The sequence below is a fragment of the Patagioenas fasciata genome, chromosome 1 (assembly GCF_037038585.1).
Source record: "Patagioenas fasciata isolate bPatFas1 chromosome 1, bPatFas1.hap1, whole genome shotgun sequence".
Lineage (NCBI taxonomy): Eukaryota > Metazoa > Chordata > Aves > Columbiformes > Columbidae > Patagioenas > Patagioenas fasciata.
Window position 1 is genome coordinate 5,088,287 of NC_092520.1, and position 17,722 is coordinate 5,106,008.

General features: G+C 46.9%; 1 protein-coding gene across 2 annotated transcripts in view; it reads right to left on the bottom strand.

Moving 5' to 3' along the window:
• The window catches only part of GAB2 (GRB2 associated binding protein 2), a 109,344-nt gene that overhangs the window by 77,634 nt on the left and 13,988 nt on the right, over positions 1-17,722 (bottom strand). Inside the window, exon 1 of one of the 2 annotated variants that reach the window (XM_071817321.1) lies at positions 1,939-2,058. The exons of the other annotated variant lie outside the window; for it this stretch is intronic. The gene's annotated coding sequence lies outside the window, so the exon portion shown is untranslated. Of the gene's footprint in view, positions 1-1,938; positions 2,059-17,722 lie in introns of those variants that run through there. 2 annotated transcript variants of the gene reach the window in all.

The following is a 17,722-nucleotide window of genomic DNA, read 5'->3' on the forward strand; positions in this document are numbered from 1 at the left end:
AATAACCACAGGCAAACATAAAAAAATTACATCCTACCCTTGCCAAAATTAGGCAGAAGATCCCCTAATAGCCACAGTGATCCATAAAGTTTAAGGGGATCCCTGTAGGAAAATCTCCACATTTGGGATGCCCTGAATCCAGGGAGATGGTGTCCAGGTCTGGCCAGAAAGGAGTTTTTATTCCCACCTTCCACTGAATTTACATCTTGAATAAGGAACAGCAAAGCTTCTCTGTATTTTTTTTTAACTGTAATTTTTCCTGGCTCCCAAAAAATGATTTATCAAAAAATTATCACCTCACTCTGTTAAAACAATAGAGATTTTAGCTCTTCATCTACCTGAACTGGTTAGCAGCCAGAAACTTCCCTTTGGCTGCACAGAGAGGTTTCAAGAGCTCTTTTACAAGAGCTTGATCCCTCTTCTTGTACAACACACTGGAGATTTACTGGAGTACTCTGGAGGACAGTATTTTGGAATAGAGAAAACAAGCCCCAAATAAATTCAGCACTTAGGAGGGAGTTTTTCCTGTACAGCTACAATTTGGATTTTTGGGAACTTCAACCCTAAACATTGCATGGGGTCATTAGATAAATCAGAGCTTCACCCTTTTGGTCATCAAATCACATCAACACCACTTGCATGAAGTGATAAACCGGTGGCTGAGCAATAACCTCTTTTGGATGCTGCAAAAATACCCTTTTATGTGCTCTCTTCTGGTCTCTATGTGGTTGTAATTATTTTATTTGCCCCTAAACCCTTCTCAACGTGAATCCAGTCCCCATGAGACCCGCACGGTGCAGCTCTGCCATTCTATTTGCCTTGTAATCTTCAGGGAGGAAAACCAGGGAGTCAGAGGGGTAGGATGGGGAAACATGAGCTGTCTGTACAATTCAAACAGTTTTGATACTTCAGGGAAAGAGAAGTGAATTAGATATTTTAGAAGTTTTCTGCAAAACAAATAAATATAAATGGTTGTGGAAAAGGTCTCTCCTTTTTATTTTTTTTGGGTAAATCATTCTTCTGTCCCGTTACCCTACTGCAGGATGTGCCTGTAGTGCTGCATAGCTGGTTTTACCACTAATGATGGGTCAGTCTCTCGAGGTTTATTTTAATTTTACGACCTTTACGAGAAACTCTTGTGTAGCAATGATTAAAATAGCAGCCGTCTCCTGTTTGTGCCGCAGCAAAACCATCTGACACCAACACAGACACACCATCAATATGAAAAATGCTGCCCTTTACAATTTATCACATGAACACTGTTTGCCTGAATGCATCAACTCAAGCAGGTGTTGGATGGACCCAGTCAGTGCTGCTGGATCTTCCACTAGTCATAGAATCACAGAATAGTTTGGGTTGGAAAGGACCTTCACAGCTCATCCAGTGCCACCCCTGCCATGAGCAGGGACATCTTCACCAGCTCAGGTTGCTCAGAGCCCCGTCCAGCCTGGCCTGGGATGTCTCCAGGAATGGTTCATCCACCACCTCTCTGGCCAACCTGGGCCAGGCTCTCACCACCCCCAGAGGCAAAAATTTCTTCCTCATGTCTGGCCTGAATCTCCCCTCTTTTAGTTTAAAACCATCACCCCTTGTACTATTGCAACAGGCCCTGCCCAAAGTCTGTCCCCATCTTTCTTCTCGGCCCCTTTTCAGTCCGGAAAGGCCGCACTAAGGTCTCCCCAGAGCTTCTCTTCTCCAGCTGAACACCCCAGCTCTCTCAGCCTGTCCTCCCAGCAGAGCTGTTCCAGCCTCGCATCATTTCTGGGGCTCCTCTGACCCCTCTCCAGCAGGTCCACGTGTGTCCTGTGCTGATGAGCACCAAGCTCTGCCCAACCATGCAGGATACCAGGCTGTTTATTTTTCCACGAGATTTGTGGAGGGGCAGGGATGGTCAGTTGGCCAGAAGCCTCCAATACACAATGTCCTTATTAACTTTACCTTTCTGCTGTACCCATCCCCAGGGCTGATCCTCACACGTCTTCACTGTTGTCACTGTAGAAACTGAGACCCACCAAACATCAGCAAAGCCATTCCTCCTGCAGGAATATTGTACCAATCCCATGTGGACCTGGAGCATGGCACACAAAGTGAGTTGCGGGGCTGTGGGAAGGGATGAAGACTTGTTTGCTATCCAAAATTTTCAAAACATTAAAATAATGACAATAATTTTCAGGCACATGATTTTCAGAAAGGACCAATCACCTCCCTAAGGAAAGCCAGGTACCTCCTACCACCAGTCTGGGACCTGCTACTCCTTCCAACCCTTGGTAGTTAAAAGCTGTAGTTGCCCTACTTGCATTTTCTTTTTTTAAAAAACCTTCACGTGAATGAAGTTCTGTTTGTGGAAAATTACATCACTCGGGTTGAAGGAGACTTCCTGCTTTTCTCTGTCTAATTATCTCATGACTGCTGTCTCTCTGCAACACACTTGATTCAGTATTTTGATTTTTGCTATGTCGGTGGGATCAGTGGTGTCTGAGGGCACGAGGACAACGTTGCCTTCTTGGTTAAACTTTTCCCTTCCTGTTGCTTCTCCACCAGACTACTGCTTTTTGCAAAAAGGTACAAAATTCAAGGCAGGTTGATGGGGACATTTCAAAGACCTCAGTCCAGGTCTTACACGAACTCAGGAGGCCAACCCTGTTGACACTCATGGCCTGAGAACTTATGGAAAAATGTGGAAAATCCACATCCTCTTAGCAAACTGAGCAACCAGCTCCTCTTTCAACAGGCTTGGGCTAAAATCACAGATTTCTGGTCCTCCAAACTTCACACACAATCATCAACTCCATCATGAGGATGTGCAGGTACCTGGCTACAAAGGCAGATGAGCTGCTGAACCAAAGGGCTTAAAAAGGTAATTTGGGACAGATTTCAGCCTCAGAAAGGCTTTGGATGCTTACACGGTGCTAACGATAAGATAATTCAGAAATATTTCATACCTGACAACATAACATACTAGCTCCGGCTGCAATTTAGTGCGTGTTATGAGGTTTTTCATTGCTTTTCCCTTGCTGTGATGGATTCCACGCTTGTCGTTATTACAGCCATTACACGCTTGACTTTAATGGGGGGTGCTTGCAGCTGTCACAACGGGCTGAAAATATATTCTCTATGTCAAACTACACAGGAGACATTTCCTCCTTGAGTCACTGACAGGTCACCTCCCCAAACCAATTAGCTAATTGTCTCATATCACTCCCTGAAGAGCAAGAGAAATGAGTGACTTGCGAATGAACTCTGCACATAGAAAACACTTGTTCTCTCTCTCCCTTTCTAATTTTTTTTTTCTAAACCTTAATTTAATCTGTCGGACATTCCAACAAACGAGGCAGTGTGCCTGCCCATTCCTTGCATGCTCTCTGCCAGGCTGTTCCTTTTTTTTTTTTTAAATAAAGGGGAATAAAAATTAATAGTGTTTCTTTCCTAATATATATAGACAACTTGCTGCAGCAGTGGGGGTCATCAGGAACCATTAGGTCGTGCTTGGGTCCTACTCCCAAATCAGCTCTTCCTGACTTCAACCTGACCCTTGAGAGCTGGTGAGGCTCTTGCTTAATGCAAGGACACGCTTGTGCCTGCTTGGGCTTCAGTCAGCTGGGTTAGAAAGCGTAATTTTACTCGGCAGAACTGCTCCTCGGGCAAAGCCCCTCCTGGCCGTTGGCTTCATGAGTGTACTGAGCTGTCACTCTTACTTGTGTTTCTCTTAGTGCTGTGAAAACGATTCAAGAAGAGGGAAAAAATAAAGAAAAATAAAAGGAATTGCTCCTCACTGCATATCAGCTGAGTTGTGTGTGGTATTGCATGGCTGACAGAGGAGAGATGGGGCTTTGTGTACAGCAGTGTGGAGAGAGAAGACCTGTTTTCCCGGCACAGATGGGGATGTGAATGGACTAGGACATACATGCTGGCCTCATCATATCCATCAAAAGGCCATCCATAAGGGCAAATCCTTAGTAATAAACCCCATGTGTTGCTGACATCCACAAAGAAGCCCTGTGCCTGCCCAGGGACACCTGCCCCACTGCTAGATCTTACCAGAGCATGAATATCGTGGCTGAAATACTCTGACAAAACTGAAATATCTGTTGCAGCCATCACTATGTCACCTCAACCTTCTGCAATCCCCTCTGACCCTGCTGGCCTTTGTAGCAAGACCCCTTGACCAACCTAATGGCCTTCTACAGGGAGATGATTGGCTTGGTGAGAGCAGTGAGTGCTTCTTATAAGGACTTCAGAAATTATTATTTTCAAAATATCTCCCGTAGGGTCCTCATGGACAAATTGGTGAAGTATGGCCTGGATAACTGGACAGTGAGGTGGGTCTCACTGGGATTGAATGGTTGGAAAACAGGTTTATTCACCAGGCTGGAGAGGTCATGGTGGAGAACAAGTTGACCATGGGTCACCAACATGTCCTCACAGCAAAGAAAGTCACCAACCTCCTGGGCTGTGTTAGGCTGAGTGTTGCCCGGAGGTCAATGGAGAGGATCTGCTCCTCTGCTCAGCCCTGGTGGGACACTGCAGGTGCTGGGTCCAGCTTGGCTTCCCCAGTATGAGAGAGATACGGATATACTGGAGAAAGGACAGAAAAGGGCCATGAAGGTGATGAAGGAACTGGAGCATCTGACATATGAAAGAGGATGAGAGAGTTGGGACTGTTCTGCCTGGAGAAAAGAAAGCTCAGAGGGTATCTATCTCATCAATGTTTATAAATACGTGATGGGGGGAAATTAAACCTGAGTCAAACTTTCCTCAGTGGTGCCCAATGACAGGGCAAGAGCAATGAGCACAAATTAAAAATACAGGAAATTAAATTTAAAAATTGGAAGCTTTTGTTTGTTTGTTTGTTTTTGTTTTTTGAACTGTGAAGATGGTCAAACACTGGCACAGGCTGTCCAGAGAAGTTGTGGAGTCTTCACCCATGGAGATACTCAAAATCCTAAGCAACCTGCACTTGGTGACCTTGTTCTAGGAAAGGTGAACTAGATGACTGCCAGAGGTCCCTTCCAGCCAGACTGGCTCTGGAGTCCAGCAGATTATCTCCTCCATCTCACTTACTACATCTTCCTGTCAAGCTGCTTGTCCTTTCTCTACAGTCGTGTCTCAAAACACAACACCCTCCAACTTCCCAGCTCAATGGAAGAGTTGAGACTCTTGATGGAGAAGAAACCAACTGAAACCAGCTGGTCAGGAGTCAGCAAGTCTCAGGTCAGATATGAGGAAGAAATTTTTTCCCCTGAGGGTGGTGAGACACTGCCCCAGGTTGGCCAGAGAGGTGGTGGATGAACCATCCCTGGAGACATCCCAGGCCAGGCTGGACGGGGCTCTGAGCAAGCTGAGCTGGTGAAGATGTCCCTGCTCATGGCAGGGGTGGCACTGGATGAGCTTCAAAGGTCCCTTCAACCCAAACTATTCTATGATTCTGTGAAGTCCCATGTGAGAGTTGGATACCCTGAAGGTACAAATTCAGTTCGATGCTTTGGTTCTATAATAGTAACCTGGGAAAAATCATAATTCACCTGAAGCTTTTCCTTACAGGGATCAGAAAAAGATTAAGATGGTAAAGATCCTGATTTACTGAGGTACAGCTCTAATGGAGGTAGCAGGAATATATCTCAGATAGACAGAGATGGTTAGGACATGGATGTGACCTGCTAATTCATTTTTCAGGCTGGGCAGTGATGGATTTGAAATAAAACCGATAGTCACCACAGCAGAAACACCCTATAAAAAGACATTTGTTGACTTCAAGGGGTTTTGAAAGGGTGGGAGAGAAGACGAAATGAAACGACAACAGACAGCAAAATGTCTTAAGGTCAGGAAAAAATGAAAACAACGAGAAGAAATAAGGAAGGAGCTGGTCCTCATGATCTTAGAAACACTCCTAGCAGCTACAGATTTTAATCATTATTTGAACTCCTCGCAGATGAGCTGAATTTGGCTTCCTGCAGCACCCCAACCCCCTTGGCAGTGGCCCAGCTGGCCGGTGCTCGGTGGAAGCTCGTTAAATCGGCATCCGGAGGGTTAAGCACATTAGAAGAACCTTCCTTGACACACTGATATCCACAGCCTCTTTTTTTTTCTTTCCTTTGGAAAATGCTAAGTCACTCTTTAGCAAGAGGCCAGGAGAGAGGTTGCTTAGGAACTAAATTACTTCTCATTCTTAGACAGTGATGCTCGCTGGCACTTGGGGTGGCGTGAAAATGTTCAGAGGGGGGCCAGAGCTCTGGGAAAGCCATGAGCAATGGGTGGGGGTCATCCCAAAGACCAAGATCAGCAGAAGTCACTGCTCTAGACAACCGCCCTGGGCTTTTGCAGAAAACCCTTGGGTTTGTTCCAGAAAAGGAAACCTGAAAGGCAAGAGAAGTCTAAATTATAAAGGTTTTGGTAATATCACAAAAGGTGGTGCAAGAGGACCTCTGAAGGTCCCTTCCAACCCAAACTATTCTATGATTCTACGGTTCTGTGATTCTATAAGCTTACGTACAGTGTCAGGGTTTCTGATGGCACCGTGTCCAACGGGAGGAAGGAAGGATGTTTCAAGATGAGAGACCTTTCACCCAGGATTTCAAAACAGTTTAGAGACACAGATGACACACAGTACACAACTGCGCCAGCCGTATCTTCAAGTCACTCGCAAGACTTGTCCTCCTTTAGGTAAGAACATGGCTGAAAAACATCTTTACGTGCTTTTAGGAAACGTTAAAAACCCTTTGGAGACCAGAATCACCTGAGAGGGACCAGCTGCTACAGCAGCTTCTCAGAGAGAAGTTGTGCCAACGAGGCTGCCCAGTCCTCACGCCATCTGCCCGAGGAGAGCTATTTCGAGGGAATCACGTGAAGAAAGACTGATGAGTCAACACTTCGGACCCGATGAAGCAACAAAAGCTGCAGGAAGAAGCCGAATCGTCACATTTCCACTGTGTGTGCTCTTGGGGAAAGGAGTGGTTTGACTGAGCCATGCGGGAAGACTTCGGAAGTGGCAAGGTAGGGATACGAGAAGTGAAAGTCCCTTTCTCCTTCTCTGCTGAAATAGTCTAGCAGCTCACATCGACCTCTCTATTCAAGATTTTACACCATTAGCACTTGATGTAAAATAAGTCCATCTTCTAGGCTTTGTAAGAGAGGAAATCGCTCATTTTACCCAGCATTTCTCTAGGATGTGCAGTCTCTGAAGGCATGGGGCAGGAGGTGAGGGACAAGCAGCTGATGAGGATCTCATCAGCAGGGAGCTGGCAGAGATAAATTGTTGCTCCTACATGATTTTCTAGATAAGTGTAGGAGAGTGGGATTTCCCACCCATCTTCAGACATCCTCTTGAAAAGTCAGTCTAAACCATTATACTCCAAGATGACATCTTGCAGCCACTGAGATCTGACTGGGTCTTGTCCTCCTAGATCTCCATGTTAATGTCCAAGTTGGTCCCTTTTACCCCAGATGATGGTTTCTCCAAAAATATTAAACAAGCAAATAAAAATAACAAATCAAGGACAAAGTTGGACATCTAACGATGCTTTCTGAGAAGCACCTTCAGAGATGGTACTTATCAGCCACTTTGAAAGTGGGGGAGAGGATGAAAACAAAAAGAAAATGACACTATAAAAACAAATAATTAGTTTTCAAAAGACTTGGCACCCTTGCCTGTGTATCTCTGAGCCCAGCAGACTAGTGCAGAGGTCTGTCATCTGGAGGGGATAAATTATTGTGGTTACAGCTTCCTCACAAGGGGAGCGGGAGGGACAGGCGCCAAACTCTTCTCTTTAGTGACCAGTGACAGAACCCGAGGGAATGGCAGGAAGATGTGCCAGGGGAGGTTCAGGTTGGACATGAGGAAAAGGTTCTTCACCCAGAGGGTGCTGGACACTGGAACAGGCTCCCCAGGGAGGTGTCACGGCCCCAAGCCTGACAGTGTTCAAGAAGAGACTGGACAACGTCCTCAGACACACGGTGTGAACTGTGGGGTTGTCCTGTGCAGGGACAGGAGCTGGACTCAAAGATCCCTGTGGGTCCCTTCCAACTCAGGACATTCTGTGATTCTATGATAAACCAACACTGGCACTAAACTATGCCCTCAAGAACCTCATCTACATGTCCTTTAAAGCCCTCCAGGGATGGTGACTCCACCACTGCCCTGGGCAACCTGTTTCAATGCCCAACAACCCCTTCTAGGAAGAATTTGTTCCCAAAATCCAATCTAAACCTCCCCTGGGGCAACTTGAGGTCGTTTCCTCTGCTCCTGGCGCTTGTTCCTTGGGAGCAGAGCCCGACCTCCCCTGGCTCCAAGCTCCTTTCAGGCAGTTCAGAGATCAGAAGGTCTCCCCTCAGCTCCTGTTCTCCAGCTGAACCCCTCAGGCCCCTCAGTCGCTCCCATCACACTTGCGCTCCCGCCCCTTCCCCAGCTCCATTCTTTTCTCTCATCTTGCTCCAGCACCTCCCATGAATTCACATGGGACCATCATCTTTTACCCCAGGGTAACCCAATGACCTCAGGTCAATCCCACAGCAGGCATAAAAGAAACTGCAAAGTCCTCAGGATAACCAACTGGAGCAGCTAGGAACCAGCTCATGGGATGTCCCATCCTGGGAACGGCTCATGACCGTAAAGACCACAGCTCTCCTCATCCATGAGTGGGCATCACCGCAGTCTCACACACACAGCCTCCTAGACGGTGATTTGACTTGAATGCCTGTAGCATGATCCAATCAAGATGAGTCAGTTCACTATTAAATCCTCATTTAGTGTCCTTCTATCAGCTCCAGGCCAGAAAACAAAACAACTGTCTGGAGAAAGAGCCCAAGGAGAACTCAGCTGGCTATGGCAGGTGGTTGAAACTCAGTGGAATAAGCCAGCTTGCAAACCTTCATCTCTGCCTTTATCTGGGTCATGGATCTTATTTGTTGGCCAAGGCAGCACAGATGTCAAGGACTAGCAGATGCAGCAGTGGTTCTGCATCACTACCTCTCCACCTTCCAGAGTGATACCCTCAGGCTCACTTCACTCAGGTCCATCACACCAGCTGGAGCTCACCAGACTCCTTGTGCAGTGTGAATTTAACTTCACAAGGTGGTTTGATCACCAAATAGTCCCCGTGTCACAGGGAAAAGGATAAAGCCAGAAGACAATCACCTTGCTAACCTACTGCCTCATGCCAGACAAACCCATAATATTGTTTCCCTCTCCAAAATTGCTAAAATCCTGTGTTTCCTTCTTTTCCTAACACAGCTGTCTCAACATGCTGAAGGTTTCCATCTAACATATTTTTACATCCCCCACTTTGCTACCAACCCAGCTTCACCGCTCTCCTTTGGGATGCACCATTCCAGGGCAGACAAATCCATGTGCATCGCTCCTCGCTCACATCCCCACAGGGTTAGAGGGGATTTATTTCTCACTCCCTTGCCACTGCACAAACCCAAGAAAGGGTTTAGCATGGATTTGCTTTGAACATCAGCACCTGCAACCATTCAAACGGTGCCACTCCATCGTTTTCCCTTCGAGAACAACTCTGCCGAGCCCAGCTCACGGCGAAGGGTGGAAACCATCTGCCCAGACTTTCGAGCCGTTCCCCAAACAAACCCCTTCTTTGCCTGCCAAAAAAGCAGCTCAGCTCGCATCTGCGGGGCTGACAGCCAGTGTACCAGCCCTGCTCCCCCGAAAAGGGCATGGGAAAAGGCAGCAGGGATGGCGCACAAAAATGTGCGGGTGGGAACGTGGCCGGGGGGAAGGAGTGGGAGACTTTGACCTGCGATTTGTTTGCTCAGCATCTTGTCTCTGGATGAAGCAACGTTCTAACTTGCAGAGGGCAGGAGAGAGGAGATTGTGTGGAGGAGGAAACTGGGGATAGAGGGAAGGGGACAGCTCTTTGTTCCCCAGTTTTAAAGTCTCCAACATGACTTTTCTCGCATCTTTTCCCCTATTTTCCCATGGTGACTGGGTTGTTGGGCAAGGAAAGGGGACTGGGTGTGACACCGCACCCCCTTTCCTTGTGCAGGGATGTCTGAATCACAGAATCGACTGGGTTGGAAAAGACCTCAGAGATCATCAAGTCCAACCCTTGGGGTTTCTGGGATTCTGGGGTTCATGGGAAGAGGATGGGTTATCACCCTAGGGACAAAGGTAGCTTAAGGTGGGGTGTTTAGTTAAGGCTTTTAAAAAGGCTTCGGCTCTGCCATCCTCATACTCGTTCACCAAAGCAGCAGTTTGAAGAGGAGAAAAAACAGGCTGGGAGAACTTGCATCAGTCAGAAAAGATTTCCCTTCCTTGTATTTACACAGCCCTGCGTCCATCTGAAAAGCATCACCCCCACCCTCCTCACATGATTCCCAAGTTCTCAGACACTCTCAAAAAAAGACGAAAGAAACAAAAAGAAAGAAAGAAAAACAACAAAAACCTCACCACTCGGCAAGCAATACACTACCAGGACACATGTTTTTGTGCTCACTCGAGCTATACCTCCTCCACAATTTTTCCTTTAGCCAATTGTTTCTGAGTAGGAGAGCTGGAAAAATAAACTCCCGGGGCGCAGTGGGACGCGGGCGAGCTGAGCCCGGCCCCGGGAGCCCCTTCCCAGCCCCTTCCACAGCACGGGCTGGGCGATGTTTGCTGGGAACAAGTGCCTATTGTCCCCCTTCAAGACCGCGAGGCAGCGCAGTGGGGTAAAAATATAATAATAATAAAATAAAAGGACTTCAGTCTTCCTTTTTGCCCTCTTGGCTTTACTTTTACTTTCCAATTCAGCACAAAGCCTCAGCTTCGGTCCTTCTGCCTGCTTTGCTTTTAGAACTCAATATGGAGCTCTGAAATGACACCTCGAGAAAATTATTATCATTATCATCTCCAGAACAGGTCTCTCCTATTATTATTATTATTTTTTTCCCCCTTTTTTTGCCTCAGCACCACTCCAGCCCACTATGGACTGGGAGGTTTTGGGTGGCACAACGGGGCGGGAGTGACACACGTTACAGGATTGAGGGTGGCACGAAAGCTGGGAAGTTTGCTGGAATAAAGACCCGGTTTCCAGGGTACAGCTGAATTGGCTCAAAGCAAGTGTGTGCCAATGATTGCCAGGTCCAAACTGCCTTTTAGGAAGAAATCACAGCCGGCTTCATCGGGGCATGCCTGCAGCTAATGCCCATCTGGTTTCTTCGGTGCCTCTGATTCCCCACGTGGGATAAATACACTGATTTCTCCAGGGCAACGGCTTCTGTGATCCTTACGTGACATTTGTTGCACATACGCCAATTAATACTAATAAATATGCTGGCGCTATTGCTGAAAGGATACACAGAGTGATAAAGAAAACAAACAGCACTTAGAAGGGACAGGGAGAATAAAAGATGGCAAAGGAAAACAGTAGTGCGGAGTTAATGATCTGAGATCAAACTGGAGGAACTAATGGCCCCTTTTTCATGGCATAGTTAAGTTTATGAATATTGAAAACCTTGTTAAGAAATCCTCTGGCAGGGAGGACAGCAAGTCTAACAAGTGAACAAAAACAATTAGCAGCCGCTTCCCCTGGGGAAGCAGGGACACTGTTAGAGGCTGGCTCATAAAACGGCCACGAGGATGAGAAAACCCTATTATTTTTAATATCCTGCTGCAGGATTAAAGCCAAACTGGAGTGGGCATGAAGCCCCAGCATCCCCGGGAGCAAAAGCCTCCAGAGGGAAATTTTGCCTCATCCTCATCCCTCCCTGAGCTCCCCTGGATGGTGATGGTCAAGGGCTCTGTGATGCAAATCCATCACGGAGCCATTTCACACCAGACAAGGACCCCGAGTGCATATCGATCACTTTTATTTCCAGCAGACAAGGCCTTCCCCAATGTTAAAAATAACCCCATAAAGGTTAATTCAGCGTATCGCAACAAGTCGGATGAATCCATCCAAGCGGTCTGGTACTGTCTGGTGTTTCATCCTCTGTATCCTTCAGTCGTGAATCCAGATGGGGCGGCACAGTTAAGGACCGACTGCTTGTCCTCCTGACCCCGCTCCAAAGCATCTGCATTTGCAATCAGACATTTTTATAGCTGACTCCTTTTATTTCTACAGCATACACCACTAAACCAGACTAATTAACGCAACAGGAAGATGAGATTCACCTTGGTGTTGCTGGGTACCAGCAAATCTTAACCTGCACGGGAGGAGGAAAGGTCTTTGGGAGCATCCTTGGGCAGATGTTGCCCAAATCACATCCCAGGCAACCCCTGGGAGCGGGCACGGACTCCAGTTCATTTGGGGGAGGATATTAAAAAGCTCATTTTGCCTTAGAGCAAGTATAACTCTGCCATCAAAACTCATCTGTTGATGATATCCCTCCAGCGCTGGAGGCAAGCGTAGAGATTTCTGCGTGAAATGGAAAGACGGAGCGAGGTGAAGGCTGGTTTCTGGGAAAGCTGATGCAGAAACCAGATTCACCGGACAGAAATGTGCCCCTGCTGCTTGGCTGGAAGCAATCAGAGCCACGGGGTCTCCGGAGGGATCTCTGCTTTCCTGGGAAGGCCAACGCTTAAAGAATCAAAACGCAGACACAGCAGTTCTGAACTCTCTGGGACTTTCAGAGCTTTTTGGGGGCAGTTTTGGCTATGGAATGATTTCTGTTTGCAAACCCTTATGATTACAGACCCAAATTCTGCTCCTGAAGGCAAAGAACAAAGATTTCCCACACATTGGCCAACTGACTGTGATTGTGGGTTGTGTTTGTACAGGATCACAGGTGCAGGAAAGGGGTTCAGCAGCACCCTCACTTGACCAAAGGATCCTTCACAGGTCACAGCAACCAAAGGTTTGGTTCTGAAGCTTTACTGAAGAGCAAGCTGAGCCAACCCAAAATAAATCAGCTTCATCTCTGTTCCTGGCTTGTCGCAGCCACGTGGGCCTTGTTAGATTTACCCTCCTGGCTTAGGAATGTAACTGAGATTTGGTTCAGTTTAATGAATGCAAGCCTGACGGAGATGCTCAATCTGTCCCCCATTTCTTCCTCACCCATGGGCCAGGAAGATAACTTGGAGCTCCTGCTCCTTCTGGTGAACCCAGCAAGGTGCATGGGAATCCACACCATCATGAGCCCCATTCCTGCATCCAGATCATCCCAGGAGTCTCCCTCCCATTTAAAAACTGCTTTCTTGATGCAAACCCCCAGGAAACACCAGCGCTGTGGACTCCGATTGCAGTTTCTCACACCACCATGGGCTGGCACAGTACAGTTGAAAGCATTTTAAAAAGGCAAATAAGCATCTTTGAAGTCTTACAGTGGGATTTGTATCAGTCAGGAACTGAATCCAGGTCTCTGAAAGGTATTGCTTGATTGGTGGTGGTCAGTAGGTTGAGAGAGGTTCTCCTGCCCCTCTACTCTGCCCTGGTGAGACCACACCTGGAATATTGTGTCCAGTTGTGGCCCCTCAGTTCCAGAAGGACAGGGAACTGCTGGAGAGAGTCCAGCGCAGGGCAACAAAGATGCTGAAGGGAGTGGAGCATCTCCCGTGTGAGGAAAGGCTGAGGGAGCTGGGGCGAGGAGACTGAGGAGTGACCTTATTAATGTTTACAGATATAGAAAGGGTGAGTGTCAGGAGGATGGAGCCAGGCTCTTCTTGGTGACAAACAATAATAGGACAAGGGGTAATGGGTTTAAGCTGGAACATAAGAGGTTCCACTTAAACTTGAGAAGAAACTTCTTCTCAGTGAGGGTAACAGAGCCCTGGCCCAGGCTGCCCAGGGGGGTTGTGGAGTCTCCTTCTCTGCAGACATTCAAACCCGCCTGGACACCTTCCTGTGGAACCTCAGCTGGGTGTTCCTGCTCCATGGGGGGACTGCACTGGATGAGCTTTCCAGGTCCTTTCCAATCCCTAGTATTCTATGATTCTATATTTGTATGATTTATTTCAAGGAGAACACGTAGGTTATGGAGAGCAGGACACTACTACCACAATCAGTGCTCTGGTACTGATACTCCTCTATTGATGATATTTATCCACCACTGGAGAGAAGCGCAGTGATTCCTACATGAAATGGAAAGACAGAGCAACGTGAAGGCTGGTCCAGCTACCTTTGGTTTAGACGCAAACTCACACTTGCATGCAACAGGCAATGCACTCAATCTGCTAAGAAAAGTAGAGACCAGCTGGGTAAATGGAAAATGCCACCAGCAAACTCAAGCCCTGAGTCCCTTCTTGCTGGTTTTCCTCAAGCGAGCTAAAAAACAAAGACAACAGATTTTTAAAAGCTCGCTTGCTTCAGCTGTCTAGAGCAAAATGATAGAAAAAGACAGGAAAAAAAATAATCAGCTTCGCTTTTTGCTTAAAAGGAGCTCCCCGACCACTCAAAGGACTTGCAACTGCTGAGATAACTGTCCTGATTTCAGAGAGGACGGGTGTGGGTGGCACCTCCCGGCACAGAGAGGACGTTTGTATTGGCAGCCGAGGCAGAAAGCCTCCACACAACCTAGGGAAAAGGGAAAAAAAAGGAAAAGAAAGAAAAAAAAAACCATCCAGCAAATAAACAAAAGCATTCCTAATAAACTGGAAATGTCATACTACATCAGGGATCACAAGATCGCGTCCAGAAAGGTCCAAGTGGCAAGAACACACTGTTAAAAACAGATGGGAAAAACAAACCGGGAAAGGTTGAGACTGAGTTTCTGAACTGCTGTTCCCAACACGGGTGTTAGAGCTGGTGCTGGTGTTTGGGGAGACAGTGGGGTGAAACACCAGCTGCCCGCGTCAGCCCAGTAATCCCTGTGGAAACCTTAAAGTCAGAGGATGAAGGGAAGTGTTTCACACTAAAATCTCTAATCCAACCACTTTGGAAATGTAGATTTTTCCAGCTTCCCAAACGCAGGCTAGCCACGTGTCGGCTCAGGTTAATAATATCAGGGTTTTTTTTATGTTTTGGCCTTGGTTTTTTGGAATTGTGCTTGGAATGGGGGTTTGCTCCTTGTGCATGGCTGTGTCGATGTGGAGCTCCGGGGTGGTATTCTGGGATGCTCTGAAGCACGGGGATGGTCATGTCAGTCCATCTGTCCTCATTCCAACTCATCTTAAGATGGACTTCACAGAATGATAGAATAGTTTGGGTTGGAAGGGACCTTTGAAGCTCCCCCAGTGCCACCCCTGCCATGAGCAGGGACATCTTCACCAGCTCAGGTTGCTCAGAGCCCCGTCCAGCCTGGCCTGGGATGTCTCCAGGGATGGTTCATCCACCACCTCTCTGGCCAACCTGGGACAGGCTCTCACCACCTTCAGTGTCAAAATTTTCTTCCTCATAACTTGCAGAGGTGGCTCTACTCAGCAAGTAAATGTTAGGAATTAGATGAAAAGGAGAGAGGAAGAATAAAGTAAAATGGAAAGATGAGGGAAGCAAAACATGCAGCTCGCAAAGAGCTCGGGAGAGGAAACCCCCAAGCCTGTCGCCTCCAGGCTCAGCCCAAGGGTGACTGGAGATGACAAACTCCTAAGATACACCAGATGGTATCAGCTATTCCTTGAGACTGACAGAGACATTCCAACATGACAAAATAACAGAAGTTTGTTGCTTTATTTATGTATTTTTTTTAATGCAACGCCTTCGCCCACTTTTGAGCACATGAAGACAGAGCCGGAGCCAACCCAGCTGTGGGTGCAAGGAGCCCTGTTTGGGGTCCACACTTTCCAGGGCCATAGAGTCACTGCAGCCAAGACATGTTATTTAGAGAAAGAGGGTCTAGTCTGGAAGATCTCAAAATCTTTTGAGATCCAAGACCTGGAAAATCTCAAAAATATTTGTAAACATTGGGGTTTGGCTCAGGTGCCTTTCTACGCAGGAGGAGTTGGGCGGTGGGGAACACTTTCTGAAGCTCAGTCCAAATGCTCTTCTGAAATTTAAGAAGTTTGACTGATTTCCTCTATTATTTTGCATTCCTCTATGCTCTAGGTTCCAGGAGATGCCTCAATATCCAAGCGCGAAGGCTGTCAGCACAGCTTTTCCAGCCCAGCAGGAAGCAGGAGATATCTCCAGGGAGAGCCTATTTTTGGAGAGCTATCCAATTCCATGCTAAGCCTTCAAACTTCTTGTTGTTATTACTCAGATTAAGACATCAGAGTAGAAGAGACGAGGCATTCCCACAGCAGATCACATCGCTTCTCACATCGCCTGCTTCTCAGTGGTGGAAGGGAGATCTTCAAATGGATGCAGGACATGGCAGGAAACCCATGGCTGGGGGTTCTTGAGGTCCAGATTTGCTATGTGGGCACCTTGACATTTGGATACAGTCGGGTTTAAATTTCAAAAGTCAGTTCTTAATTTTGCACAACTTATCTTGCATGAGGTCAAGATGGATAGAGAAGACTATTTTTCCTTTTGCCCAAAATATTCCAAGCAGAAAACACGGTTATGACAAAGAATTGCACTACAATAGCTTTGCACAACACCCAACATACCTGCAGTATCACCAGCCAAGAGCAGGACACCCCAGAGCCCCACTGTTGGACAATGGGATTACACTACATTAATTACATCATCCAGTGTCTGTTTGGTTTTGTGGGTTTTGTGTTTGTTTTTCTTTTACATCTCCTATTTTATACATTAAAAAAACCATTTAACAGCCATCCCTTGTCTTATTCCTTAAGATTAATAAGTCAAAAGAGAAACACTGGGGAGTACGCAATAAAAAAATAATAAAAATACTAAAACCCCCTTGGCTGAATTTAATATCTATTAGAATCCTTAGTCACAATAGAAATGTATTTATAACCACAAACCACCACTAAATTATCTTAACAGTCTCTAGCTGTTGCACTGATGGGCAAAACAGCAAAGTAAATTACTGTCTCACCGTACAAAATTATACGCATCGTTCTTACACCATGTTTTAGACTTGGCCTCTCAAAAGCAGAGTAATATTTGCTTGTTATCCAACCGAGTCCACCTACCAGCACACATATGTGCACTGCCACGTGTTTATGCCCGAAACAGCGTAAATCCGCTGGTTTTGGCCATTGGCAAAAACCCACTGCCAAGCCCACAACGAACTGAGCGCCGGCAACGACCGCTCGCCTTTTCCTCCTCCTTTCACACATCTGATCCACTTTCCGCTCATCAGATTTTCCCGTCTGGCAGCCGAACTGAGTTTTTAAACAGGCTGAATTAACTCCTAACCTCATCCGACGGACTTCAAGGCAAGGCACATATAAGGTGAACTAGGCTTAGGAAACCTGGGCTTTCTCAACATGAGATGGTAGGGACAAAGCGCGTCAGGATGCCGCTCAAAATGGGTGAGATGAAGATGGGACCCAATGATGTTGGTGTCCAGTTCCCAGTTCTGTGATGGAACTTTTTTAAACTGAGGGTGGTGAGAGCCTGTCCCAGGTTGGCCAGAGAGGTGGTGGATGAACCATCCCTGGAGACATTCCAGGCCAGGCTGGACGGGGCTCTGAGCAACCTGAGCTGGTGAAGATGTCCCTGCTCATGGCAGGGGTGGCACTGGATGAGCTTGGGAGGTCCCTCCCAACCCAAACTATTCTATGACTCTATGGACTTGTTGCAGACTCCAGAAGATTCACTTAATCCATATACACTTTAATTTCCTACTTATAAAGCAGCGACAGCAAAGGCCCCAGCACTCAACCTGGCAGTACAAAGGTGATTTTTCTTTGGAAACCCATGGGGTGTCCAACCCCTTGCACCAACTCTATTCTCTGTTGGGATATGCAAGGCTAAAATAATTTGTGTTTGCAACCCACCTCTGT